This window comes from Adiantum capillus-veneris, chromosome 1, assembly GCF_014529385.1.
Source record: "Adiantum capillus-veneris isolate H3 chromosome 1, ASM1452938v2, whole genome shotgun sequence".
NCBI classification, from domain to species: Eukaryota; Viridiplantae; Streptophyta; class Polypodiopsida; order Polypodiales; family Pteridaceae; genus Adiantum; species Adiantum capillus-veneris.
The window spans coordinates 133553792-133566893 of NC_140931.1; the positions used below are offsets into that span (position 1 = coordinate 133553792).

The 13102-nt window shown below is 37.9% G+C and overlaps 2 pseudogenes; one reads left to right on the forward strand and one right to left on the reverse strand.

Moving 5' to 3' along the window:
- Nucleotides 1-5910: 5910 nt before the first annotated feature.
- Nucleotides 5911-6653, reverse strand: LOC147465598 (uncharacterized; annotated as a pseudogene).
- Nucleotides 6654-11100: 4447 nt separating this feature from the next.
- Nucleotides 11101-11955, forward strand: LOC147465599 (uncharacterized; annotated as a pseudogene).
- The last annotated feature ends 1147 nt before the right edge of the window (nt 11956-13102 follow it).

Genomic DNA, 13102 nt, shown 5'->3' on the forward strand with positions numbered 1-13102 from the left:
TAGATGGAGATACTAATTTATTTGTTACTCATTTGTGGACCACATAAGCTTATAGTAAAGCGTTGCATTTTGGGTGCAATTGTGGACCATTGGATAAAGATTTCTTATTAGTGTCATGTGGCAAGCTAATGTTGACAAATTTCTTTTTACTATGTTTTGTAGGCCCTTGTGAGAGGCTATTGACATTTGTTTACCTCCCTCTTTAAAGAGGGGCATTGGGTATTGAGTCACACACAATCTTTTTTTTCAAACTCACAATAGTGAGTGAATGTATAAAAATCTCAAAGACATTACAAACGACCTCAAGCTCAGGCCGAGCCTCGAGGTTTTAAGAATTACAATTTGGATGTCCCCTTCCCGGGGCTATCAAGAACACACTATGTGTACTATAATGCCAAGATTTTACTTGTTGCAGTTTGCCAAAATGGCATTGGAAGCCCTAGACCAATCGTTCAAGTCTTGTTTGCTTCTGAGTAGACAAACCGTCACTCTAATTTCTTGGATGATCTCTGAGAAGCTTGCCACAGTAGGGTCTCTTTCAAACACCCAACGATTCCTCTCCTCCCATATATGGCAAAAAAAGAAGTATCTCACAATTTGAGTGCAGATAAGAAGAGCATGATTTCTCATCCTTTGCCTCTAAGGAACATATCAGTCTTGAAGAACATGATTTGCCATGTCTTTTGGACCCACTTGCAAATATTCCCTACCAGGACCTTGATTGCCTAGCATTCCATGAAAAGGTGCACCAGGTCCTCACTAGCTATCCTACAACCTGAGCAACAATCGGATCCAATTCCTCTTTCCTCAATCTTTATGCCTATCGAGAGAGCACCCCATAGCACCTTTCAAAAGAATACCTTCACATTCTGAGGCCACTTTGGCTTCTAGATGTTCTACATGGTTTCTTTCCACCGTTCTCTAGGCCATTTTCTCTTCCATATTTTGTTGAGGGGGCTAAACAAATTATCCTTGTGCATTAATCCATGATAAATGACTTTGAATTAGGTTTCCAGAATAGGCTACTTCCGGGCCATCTTCAGGCATTCCACTCAAAACTAGATTCATAGATGGGCATTACAACATTGTCAAGTTCTTTAAGCACTCTATTAGATAGAAATATATCATAGTCACTTGGTTGATACTGGGTTGCCAGCACGTCAGTGGATTTTGATCTCTTACAATTACCATCCCAGAAGTGACCAAGCCATTTTAGACCCTTATTACTCACTTTCTTGGCAATTTCTATCCAGAAGGGACTTTGAAGTGGTCCTAATGCTTTGGAGAGCTAGGAGAACTAGTGCAATATGGAATTCTTGAAGTATCTAGTTTCTTCCCCCCACCCCAGTTCCAGCTGCTCTTTTGCACTTCCTCACAAGTTCTCTTATCACTACAAGAGGTACTTCTCATTAGCGACGCTGGCAGTGCGACGCTCAAAAGTTAAAATCCACGGTGTCGCTATGAGCGTCGCTATTTTCTTTGTTGCATAGCAACGCCCATAGCGACGTCGGCAGGGTAAAAATAAACCGAGAGGGCGAAAAACTCAGATCTCAGATCTGAGTTTTGACGCTCAAGAGAAAGAGGTAAACCCTCTCTCTCTCTCTCTCTCTCTCTCTCTCTCTCTCTCTCTCTCCCCCCCCCCCCCCCCCCCCCCCCCCCCCCCCCCCCCCCCCCCCACACACACACACGCACACACGCACACAAGGACAGGAAGGAGAGCGAGGTATGATTCTTCCCTCTCCTCTCTTTCATGTTCCCTTTCCCTCTTTCTCTCTCTCTCCCTCCCTCTCTCTCTCTCTCACACACACACACACACCCACACCCACATTGTGTCTTTGAAAGACACACACACACACACACACACACACACACACACACACACACACACACACACACACAGAGAGAGAGAGAGAGAGAGAGAGAGAGAGAGAGAGAGAGAGAGAGAGAAACCAAAGAGAGAGAGAGGGGGAGAAGACGAAAAGAGAGAGGTAAGGGGAGAAAACAAAGAGAGAGAGGAGAGATAGATTAAAAAAAGTAGAGAAAATATGAAATGAAATGTTATATTAAGATGTAGGGTTAGGCTAGATTTAAAATTAAATTTAAAATTAGGTTAGATTAAGATCTAAGATTAAGTTAGAATACATTTAACTTATATTTAAAATTTATGATAAATTTAAAATTAGGTTAAATTTAAATTAGATCTAAGATTAGGCTAGATTACATTTAGGTTTAGGTTAGATTTAGGCTTATGCTGAGTTTAAGATTATGTTAGATTTAGATTTACGTTAGATTTAAAATTAGGGTAAGATTTAAGATTAGTTAGGTTAGATTTAAGTTAGATTACATTTAGGCTTAGGATTTAAGATTGGATTAAATTTAGGTTTATGTTGAGTTTAAGATTAGATTAAATTTAAATTCAAGATTAAGACAAGATTTAATATTAGATTAGATTTAGATTTAAGTTAGATTACATTTAGGTTTAGGTTAGATTTAAGATTAGATTAGATTTAGGGTTATGTTGAGTTTAAGATTAGATTAGATCTAGATTTATGTTAGATTTAAAATTACATTAGATTAGATTTAGGTTAGATTTTAGGGCATATATATGAAGGCTTTGCCCAAAGAGCAAGCACTAGGTACACAACAATATGTATATTCCCATCAAAATATGACACCTATTAACTCACCCACTAACCATGTTCAATTAGCTCAGAGTCACCATATGTTCAATTAGGTTAGATTTAAGATTAGATTTTGGATTTAGTTTTTATATAAAAGTCTACCTTCGGGATTATGGAAAAAAATTAGAGTTAGGCGAACGGTGATCCCTCTTGTCCTCTCTACGCATGCGACCTTAAGTTGGAAAGCTTTCGATGACATAATACTCAGATTGGAGGCCAACATGTAATGTGCTAAGTAATCCTTTGAACAAGAATCTGCTGTGAAGAGATGTTAAAATGCTGTGAATTCCTACAGCTAGAGAAGAGGCAAAGGGGTTTTGTCCACTACATGCACTATCATGTAGACGTGGGTGTGTAGATTTCTCATACCCACAAATATAGGCATTGACCAATAAAAACAAGATTATAATCCGGTGGTTCTGATCTCCGTGTACCTCTAGACCGAGGTGTGTGTGGATCGAACATGACTAGAGAATGTGAGGTAGTTTACACTGTGTGAACAGAGAGAGAGAGAGAGAGAGAGAGAGAGAGAGAGAGAGAGAGAGAGAGAGAGAGAGAGAGAGAGAGAGAGAGAGAGAGAGAGAGAGAGAGAGAGAGAGAGAGAGAGATAAAAGACAGAGGATGCCAATAGAAGATTAAATTTATGTCCAAGTTATAAGGTTTTTACATTTATTATGAGTAGTGACGAGGATGTGGGGCCGTCCAACCGAAACACCTATCTCTTAGCAAGGATCTTATGTCCTTGTAATCAATGCAAGCATGCTGTGTGACGGACAAGATGCATTTCTTTGTAGCACGTTCGTGAATTTGGTGAGTTTGATCCATCTATTATAGATCGACTTGTTGCCAATTATAACTCGTTGGACTTTGACGCTGGCCAACACGCAGCAATCTTGCAACCCAATAGACGTGTTCGTAGGTGCTTTGATCAAGCAACATACGTGAGGCCACAAGATGTATCCTCTGACAGCTCGGAGGATAATCATGCAGATCACATTCCCAATGAGGCAATGTTTGAGCCCAAGATCGATAAAATGATCGAGATGATCTTGGATTCAAAAAGGCTTATCTATGATGATATGAAAAGTGAAGCCGATATGCCATTGTATGATGGAGCACGTGTGTCTAGATTGAGGGCGCTCTTGGTTCTTCTCAACATGCAGGCAAAGTTTGGATGGAGTGACATTAGCGTCACAACGCTTTTCAGGTAATCTATTACAATGTGTTTACTCCAATAAAAAACTCTAGATGCATAATGATCTGATAGATTACTTACACAAGTGTACCACATTTTTTTCGTTGTGTAGATTTCTCAAAGAGCACATACTGCTAGTTGATAATGTGATGCCTGGTTCCAGAGAGGAAGCAAGAAAGATCTTGCAAAACTTGGGGATGGATTACAATTTGATTCACGCTTGTCCTAGCGATTGCATTCTTTTTAGAGGGGAATACTTAGACATGGGGAAGTGTCCAAAAGGTGATTCCGAGAGATATCGAGTAGATCTCCACGGACAAAAAATTCCACAAAAGGTTTTGCGACATTTTCCTATGCTTCCTCGCATCAAGCATTTCTTCAAAGGTAAGTCCATGGCCTCCCTAGCATCATGGCACACGAGGAGAATAGATCTTCGGATGGTGTGCTACGGATTCTTGTAGATTGCGCAACTTGGAAACATATAGACGATACATGGTCGGATTTTCCCAAGGAAGTTCAAAATTTGCACATAGGCCTGGCTATGGGTGGCGTAAATCCATTTGCTCAGAGATCAACATCTTGCAGTGTATGGCCCATTGTCATCGTCAACTACAACATTCCCCCATGGTTGACTACCAAGAAGGGGCACCTGTTTCTAAGCTTGATTGTGTCAGGGCGGTATAAAGTGAAGAATATGGATGTGTATCTTTGTCCACTATCGGAAGAGCTTCAACAATTGTGGATTGGCATAGAAGTGGTGGATATGAGTCAACACACAGGTCGATGGAATGCTTTGATCAGAGACATTCTAATGTGGACCATGCATGACTATCCCGGACTAACAGAATGCTCAGGTGATTTACACTCAAACTCAAGTACTATAAATCTTGGTTTTTCTCAAGCTTATTTATTGTCATGTGTACACATGCAAGGCTTCAAACAAGCGAATACAGAGCATGTGTCACATGTGGACCTAGACTTAATGTGGCGCCCTCACTGAAGAAGCAAATCTACGAAGGTCATCAACCGTATCTTCCAGAGAATAATGAGTCACACGATGGCTTTTTGGGAAGAGAGCCACTGAGGATGTCTGCACAAGCATGGTTAGATCAGAAGGAGATGTGTGATGACGGTTTGCCCCCAGGGATGAAGAGACTCCCTCTATGTTACGAGTTTCCATATTGGCCCAGACTCATGATCAATCACTTGCTCGATCAAATGCACATATTCAAGAATGTGGGTAATCTGCTGTGGGACCATCTGATCGGCAAGAAAGATACTTTGGGAGCCAAGGTTGACCTTAGAAATGTGGATCATATGGAGCAATATTGGCCACAAATAGCACCCGATGGATCGATAAAACTCCCTAAAGCGTCAAACAGCAAGTTATGAAAAATGACAAGAAAATCGTGCAAACGACAACTCAAGTCCAATTTTCCAAAAAACATGATAAAAGGGCCACATTTTGAAGATTATTTGAAAAAATACCATATTATTTTATGACTTTCTTTAATTTTTTTTAAAAATACCCACTTTTAGACATTATAAAATTCACTTAAGCACTGAAATTAAAAAAACTTTTAAAAAATCACTATATTTAAGGGATTCCAAAACCTTCACACTTCATTAATGATTCCAAGACAAAATAAATTACAATAATTGAAAAGGAGAAAAATTCCCCTTGTAATGTCTAGGAGAGATCTTTGACCTTTTGCTTCAACATCTCAATGGTTGTTCTGCGTACGTGACCAGATTTCTTTAAGTCAAACCCATACACAAGGATTTTCACATCCTCTAGATTAAGTGTGTCCACACGATGAGAACTTCCTGATTTTTTTCCCTTTTTGCTTGGTTTCACCATCTCAAGATCATATTTTTCTTTCAATGGATCTTCTGCAGTTGTTCGGTCCAGTGCACTTCCATGCCATTCAATGCATTGTGCTCTCTGAAAACTTTTGTGACTTTTGCAAGCCAAAAGGGATGATCATTTTCATCGTTTGTGGCAAGAACAACAATCTTGTGCCCTCTTTTATCTCATTTACATCTCCTTCCCACATTTCTCTCTCCTGTTTGTCGACGTTTTGTGCTCTTCCTTGGGCCAACATACATCTCCCTTTTTTCTCCATGAATAAGAGATAACAAATCTGCTGAAATCTACACAGTGTTTACACCACTAGCCACAAAATTACCACTCCTTTCGCAAAGACCACCATGGTGCCACGCAAATGCATGTTCAAGCTGAAACGTGTCATCCTTGAGCTCTTCAACCAGCTTCACCTGCTTTGGAAAAAAACTCTCCCACCATTCTAGAGAGCTTGCTGGGAAACACACACGTGCACCATGTATTGTCTCCTTGATCTCATTTAGGCATTGTAGAGGATCAATAGGGTGGTTTTCCCTCTCAGCTTTTTGTGTCTCACTTGTTGTAAAGAGCAACATGTACTTTGCTCGTTGAATTTCACAATCAGGAATAAACAATAAGAACTTCAAGCCCTCCACTGGCAACAATCTTCAGAGTTTGAGTATTTTTTACACCACATGAGAGTCTGTTCCTCTACCTGCTTGAGTCTAAATTGATGTTGAAAACTATGATCATTGAGATGTGCAAATGATGGAATGTTAGTGGCATCACCAATTGAAAAAGACCTAAAATCATATGTTTCTTCCACAATTTTAATGGAGGGCTTGGGAACATAGGCATCTTCCAGCAAGACATAGATTTGTGGAAGGTCAAATGTGCTTTTCTTTGCCAACTTGACTGAGAACCTGCTAAACATTTGGTCAATTTGGTCATGTGTGTGTCCCACTAGTAAAAACCCAAGATTCAATTTTTTGAATATCTTCCTTTGCACCAGCATATTCAAGTATGCAAGGAGAACTTGGTTTTTATTTTCTCTACTAGTGTTCTCAAGCTGTAAGTAGAGGACATGTGGTAGTTTACCTTGCCATTCTTCAATGATGTTCTGAATGATGGTGATTGTCAAATTAGGATCATTATGAATATTTGGAAAATTAATAAAGATCCTGGATGACATGACACCATTGAAAACTAAGGCTCCAACAACATGGAGCTGGATGAAGTTTTCCTCTTTGAGATTCTTTGGAGGACGCATAAAATGTGGCAACATTGTTTTCTTCTGATCCATGCCATCGATGACTAGGCCTAGATATTTGTCTTTCTTCTGTAAACACTTTTTCCTTTGCTTTGCTAGCTTTTGGCACTCTGTACTTTGTTCCTCCTTGTGAATTTTCAATGCTTGTAGAATGGGCACTGTAAAAGAGTTTGAAGAGTGTTAGATTTTTGAAATTTTAGAGAGAAGTAATTTAATTTAACTAAGCAAACTAAAATAACTTACATTTAGAGAGAAGTAATTTAAGAGAAATTTTAGAGAGAAGTAATTTAATTTAACTAAGCAAACTAAAATAACTTACATTTCTCCTCCGTAGTCTTTGTTGTGTCTCGCTTTGCTTTTAACTCTGCACATATCTGGCAAACACCCATCCTGCTCTTCTTGGGAATTTTAACATGATGAAATTCTTGTCTCCAAATTCGCAAGAAAGATGGTAGCGAAAGAGTGGAGTTTAGAATATCTTTTTGTGACTCCACATATAAATTGTATACCTCTCGCTTAGTAAAGTTGTCGGGTAGATGTGTGAAGTTTGAGTTAGGTAGCACTTCTCCATTAAAGGTGAAGAAATTTCCCAACCATTGTTTGAGGAAACAATATTGGGGGGTTTCATGTATGCTATATGCTAAAGAAACACTTTCTTGGCTCACATTCTATATGATTTTTTGAATTCTTAAATTGCTTATGCCAAATACCTTTAGGAAACTTGCTCTGCAAACAACAACATCCGATACAACATATTTTGTTGAAGAGGTGGAGCAACATATACATGACCTCAAGAATACATTCTATGGACCCCTCTTTAAGTTGAAAAAATTGTTACGCTCTTGTTGAATTTTTTGAAACCCTAAGCTTCTCAAGCAGTTTTTGGCACAACAAAACTCTCTAGATGTTGCTTGAACTTCTCGCCTTGAAAGAAGTTGTTGTTTTCTGTAACCTCTTACCCCTTGAGTCCATCGTTGCTCATGGTATGTGTTGTTAACTGCTTCATTCCCATGAAGATGCTGAAGTTCTTCTTCCACCACATCAAAAGAAACTCTTCTTGAGGATCGTGTAGAAATTGGAGTTCCCGCACTAGCAAGAAAAGTTATGTTTATAGAAGGTGTTAGTGACATAGAAGGACAAAAAGGTTCTACATTACTTGGACTACTTAGAAGCTCCATTTGGTAGAGTGTGACAAACAAAATGAAGCAACTTGCATGATTATAGCTCTAAAGGGAGACTTAATAGGGGGTTTTTAATAAAATTTATTTTTAAAAATAATAAAAATATAGTATATTAAAAAATAAGAGGCTTTAAAAGGGGACGAAGGTCTCATTTTTTACATGCAGAAGTTGTATTCCAAGCTCTAGACCACTCATCACACTTGCTTGCAATTCTGCTTCTTTTTAACAATTCCTTTTCCAAGGTAAGCAAGAATTTTTGGATTATTCAATATTTGGAGCATTAATTCAAAGGTTTTAGTATGTTTAAGTTTTTAAAATTTTTGAATTTTATGTATTGACGTTTTTAGGTTAAATTGTAGAAAATTTAAAAAACAACTAGGTCACTTAAAAAATTTTAGTGCTAAAACAAACTGTGTTTTTAATAAGTACTTTTTTTCAAAAAGTGAAGCATAATATAATGACTAAAATCTAAAGTGGAACAAAAATCTGGATTCCAGAATCCTATTGCTTATTTTCATAAAATAACAAACTTTTAGAATATTTTCCATTAAAAAAAACTAAATTGTACAAAAAGACATGTCTTACTGGTTCAATTTTTTCAAGAAAGACAAGAGTAGTATAACTTCTTCTAGAATTGAAGCCTATGATAAAATTGGATTCTAGAATCCAACTTTTAAGGCCAATATTGCATGTGAAATGCAAGTTGTCAATCAAAGTGGATTTTGGAATGGAGATTGTGGATTCTAGAAACTGTTTTTATGTAGATTGTGGATTCCAAAATCCGTTTTTACGGAGACTGTGGATTCCAGAATCCGTTTTTACCTAGACTCTGGTCTCCAAAATCCGTTTTTACAAAAATTATGGATTTCAAAATCCGTGTTTACAGAGACCGTGGATTCCAAAATCCGATTTTCAAAAAAAAAAAGGATTCTGAAATCCAAAAACTACAACGTTTAAGGCAAAGAATGTACACAGACACACCCCTCTAGCAAACGTGACAAGACAAGAGAAGTAGTAGCGTCTAGAGCCACAAACAGGGAAAAAGGTACGCAATTGGTTTTTTCCATTAAAAGCCATGCACATATGATGAAAAAGAGAGCACTTTGGTGGTGCGCAAATGGCAAAAATGACAACAGGCTACGAGGCTTTGCGTCTGCGGCGTGTGTCGAGGCCGACAATGTTTTGATGGCATGATGGATCTTGGTCATGGCATCTCACTTGCAACAATTTCAAGCAAGTAAAAGGATTAAAGTGACTTCAAAGCGGAAAATTTCCAGTCAACCTCAACTAAGTTCAAGCTCAGGGGGGCACTCAGGTACACTAATGTCTTGCATTGTGTTACCTTTGCTTGTTTTGGTGGATAGACAACAGTGTCCTACAAAAAATTCTTGGGTAAAGGCCATGCTGAGTCCTATAGATATTGGGTTCTTGGGGGCACTCACTCATTGATTGCGAAGAAAGAGCTTGCTGCAGAGTATGAGCATGTGGACACATACAAAATGGCCATGTGTTGGGTGTATGCTGGCTTAACAGATGAGGAAGCAAAGGTTCTTGCCCTTGACCATAACATTGACTCGGAATTTCGTTTGGAGATGTCTTTCATTCAAAAGATAATATTCTTTCATAATGAGTGGGTTGATGCCATAAAGCGTGGTGGAAAATTTGACGACAATTTTCGAGTAGCACTTTGTGAAAAGTGTGGCCTTGAAGTGAAAAAGAAAGGTGGTCGTGGAGCAAGTCAAAAGCCTAATACTAAATAGTATGAAAAATATTTTTAACTTGCCTTTTGAGATGGAGAAGTTTGGGACTTACAAGAGGAGATCTTCAAGCTACATGAGCAGGGAAAGCTTAAGGGTCAAAAGATAAGAAAGTCCCATGCATCTTTCAAAGGAAAAGGTGTCTCAAAAGAGGATTCACCAAAGCCCGTCCCCGAAGATATGAAATAACACCATGGAGACAATTGCAAGGAATACGTGAAAAATCATTGATTATTGTTGTACTCTCACGTGTGAAGGGTGGAAGCATCTCTCTAGAGCAAATGGGAGAATAATTTGAAAGGTTTGTAATTATAATGATTTGAAATATTCATTGATGTTTTTATTTCTATCATGAATAATATTTATCTTTGTCTATCATCAGGCAAAAGACCATGTTGCACATGCAAAGAATAATGATTGAAAAATTGAATTGCTCTAATTGGGACGAGGTAGTGCAGTACCATCCAGACTCAAGCAAACCCCATGTGTTGGAGAAGTATATGTTGCTATTTTCTAACACGGTGAGTTGTTACCCTTGGTTATAATTTCTTGTTATTTGGCCAAAAATGACTTTGAATATCTTCTATTATTGCTTTTGATTATTTTGGAATCTTGTGATAGCCTTCTTACATTACATTTATGTGGCTTTGGATTCCAGAATCCTAAGGTAACCCTTTAGTTTTTAAAATCTTAAATCAATGTCCTATTTGCTGGTTTTGGGTTTAGATTCTAGAATCCCAAGAAAACCATTTGGATTCTGAAATCCAAAGTTCAAGTATTTTTATTTTGCATGTGGCTTGATTCTAGAATCCCATGGATTATTTAACTTGTGATTTATTTCATGGGTTTTAAAGCTTATTCTTTGAGGATTCTAGAATTCACTTACAAATTATAAAATCAACTCTAGTTAGACTTCAAATTTATCTTTTTTTAATTAAGTCTTTTCCTTTTCTCTTATATCTTTGTTGTGTATTCTAGAACAAAGATCCACTGGTTGCCATCAAGCAGATCCCTGTCGACTTTGAACAATCCTTGTCACGGTGTCGTCTTTAGAGGCAAAGGAGACAACAACCCCAAAGCTTTGAAATCACTCCTGGTCTCTCACTTTATATTCCGGATAATGTAGATGAGTCTCCATCTCATTGGTGTGTTCTTGAAGGTAGGGTTGAAGAAATGAGCACATTTGTTACCCCACAGTCTTACACACTAGCCATTGCAGATGCTCCTTATGGTTTTAGTGCCCCAAACTCTGTCAATGATGATGTAAAGTATGGAGTATCTGCCTATAAAAAAGTTATAGAGGCTTTTGGAAAAATAACTACTTGTGACTCTTGGTTACTAGTATTTTTTCATGCCCATGATCGAGTTACTGCAGCGCAAAAAGCTTTCACTGACTCAAACATGACATGTCAAATGCTAACATGGTAAGTGAAACCTTTGGATTTTTATACTAGTAGTAAGGTGTTATTTTTTGCTTTCTTCTTACATATGATCTATTTTTCTGTAGGATAAAGCCAAACATCCGTGGATATAAGCTTGATCGCCTTTCTTGGGCTTGCGAGTTTGCTACCATTGGATTTTACTCATCTCTAGGTGTGCAGAGTAAAGGATCATATAATTTTGCAGTGAAACCAAATCGCACAAATGTTTTTGAACGACCAAGAGTCTGCAAAAAGTTCAAACATATCGGTGCAGACGTACAAGGAGTCATAAATCCATATCAAAAGCCTCAACTTTTGATGATGGATTTGATTGATTTACTCTCAATGAGAGGAGAATGGGTAATGGACCTCTTTGCGGGGACAGGCACTACAACTGTTAGTGCATTGAAGCGAGGCCGAAATGTGGTTTCTGTGGAATGTGATCCACTTTAAGTTAAATTTATTGAGCAACGAGTCACAGATCTTAAGGAGTTACCAGATGAGTTCCAAGAGGTGGGAATGAAAAGCATGGCATCTGATCCTCGCTTCTTTGATGCATCTGGAGAGCCACAACCTCCAATTGGTAGTGAGAAAGTTGGGGAGATAGTTGATCTTCTGGATTTTGAACCAGATAATGTAGAAGTTGAGGAGCAAGCTAGTGACACTCCTCTTCAAATAACTTCAATGGGAGAGGAGACAAGGAATTAGGAGGAAGAAGATCTTCCCATTCAAGCATAGTTTTTATGACTTTAAACTCATCGAACTATGTTTATGTTCAAAAACTTGACATTTTGATGTGAAGATACTTATTTTGATTTGTGCTTTTTATTATTTTCTTAAATTCTCAATGTTTTCAAGTTTATATGGCATGTGATGGAGTTTCATTGTAAGAATAAAGCTTTTTTGAGCTTGCTTCGAGAAAATCCATGCATGCAAGCCCAATATCTTCACATTTATCTTGGATGTTCTTCGTATATCTATTGCTTATGTAGTTATGAAAGCCATTTCTATGAAATTTGATATGTAGAGTGACAATGTTGGTTAAGGACTACATTAAGATAAAAATTTTTGTTTTTATGGCCAATTTTATGGGGTGCATGCAGAGGATCTACAAAATGAAACGGAGGACATTTGTCTAAACGGAGAGCTCTATATAGACATAGGGAGTTATGTTGAGGTATGCGAGGATGAGAGAGAGACCTCTTAAAGCAATAAGCATTGTATTTGAAAAAAATTTCTCCGCTTTATAATATATATTGTATTCACATGGCTTTTTATCCATTCCTGTCTATATGCTATACTTGAGAAATTTTAATTGTGTTTAATCGTTGCTTCCACTCTAGGTATGCTACTTCTCTCTCTCTCTCTCTCTCTCTCTCTCTCTCTCTCTCTCTCTCTCTCTCTCTCTTGTAATAGATAAAGATCTATCGCAAATACTCAAGAAAACTATGGCAAATAGAAACGAAATTTAATTTATGACCAGAGTGTCTTGTCACAGCTACATATAAAAGGCATGTTGTCCAAGACAAAGTTTTACAAGATATGTAGAATGCACACGAGAGACAAATTCATAAGAACTTCACAGGAATCTCTCTACAAGAAATCCCTCCCCCTTTATGAATCCTCTCTCTCTCTCTCTCTCTCTCTCTCTCTCTCTCTCTACACACGAATCCCTCTCCCTATTATCTATAGTATAGATTATAACTTGTCCATGTTTTCTTCTCCATTCAATATTAAGATTAAATTTTTTGTGT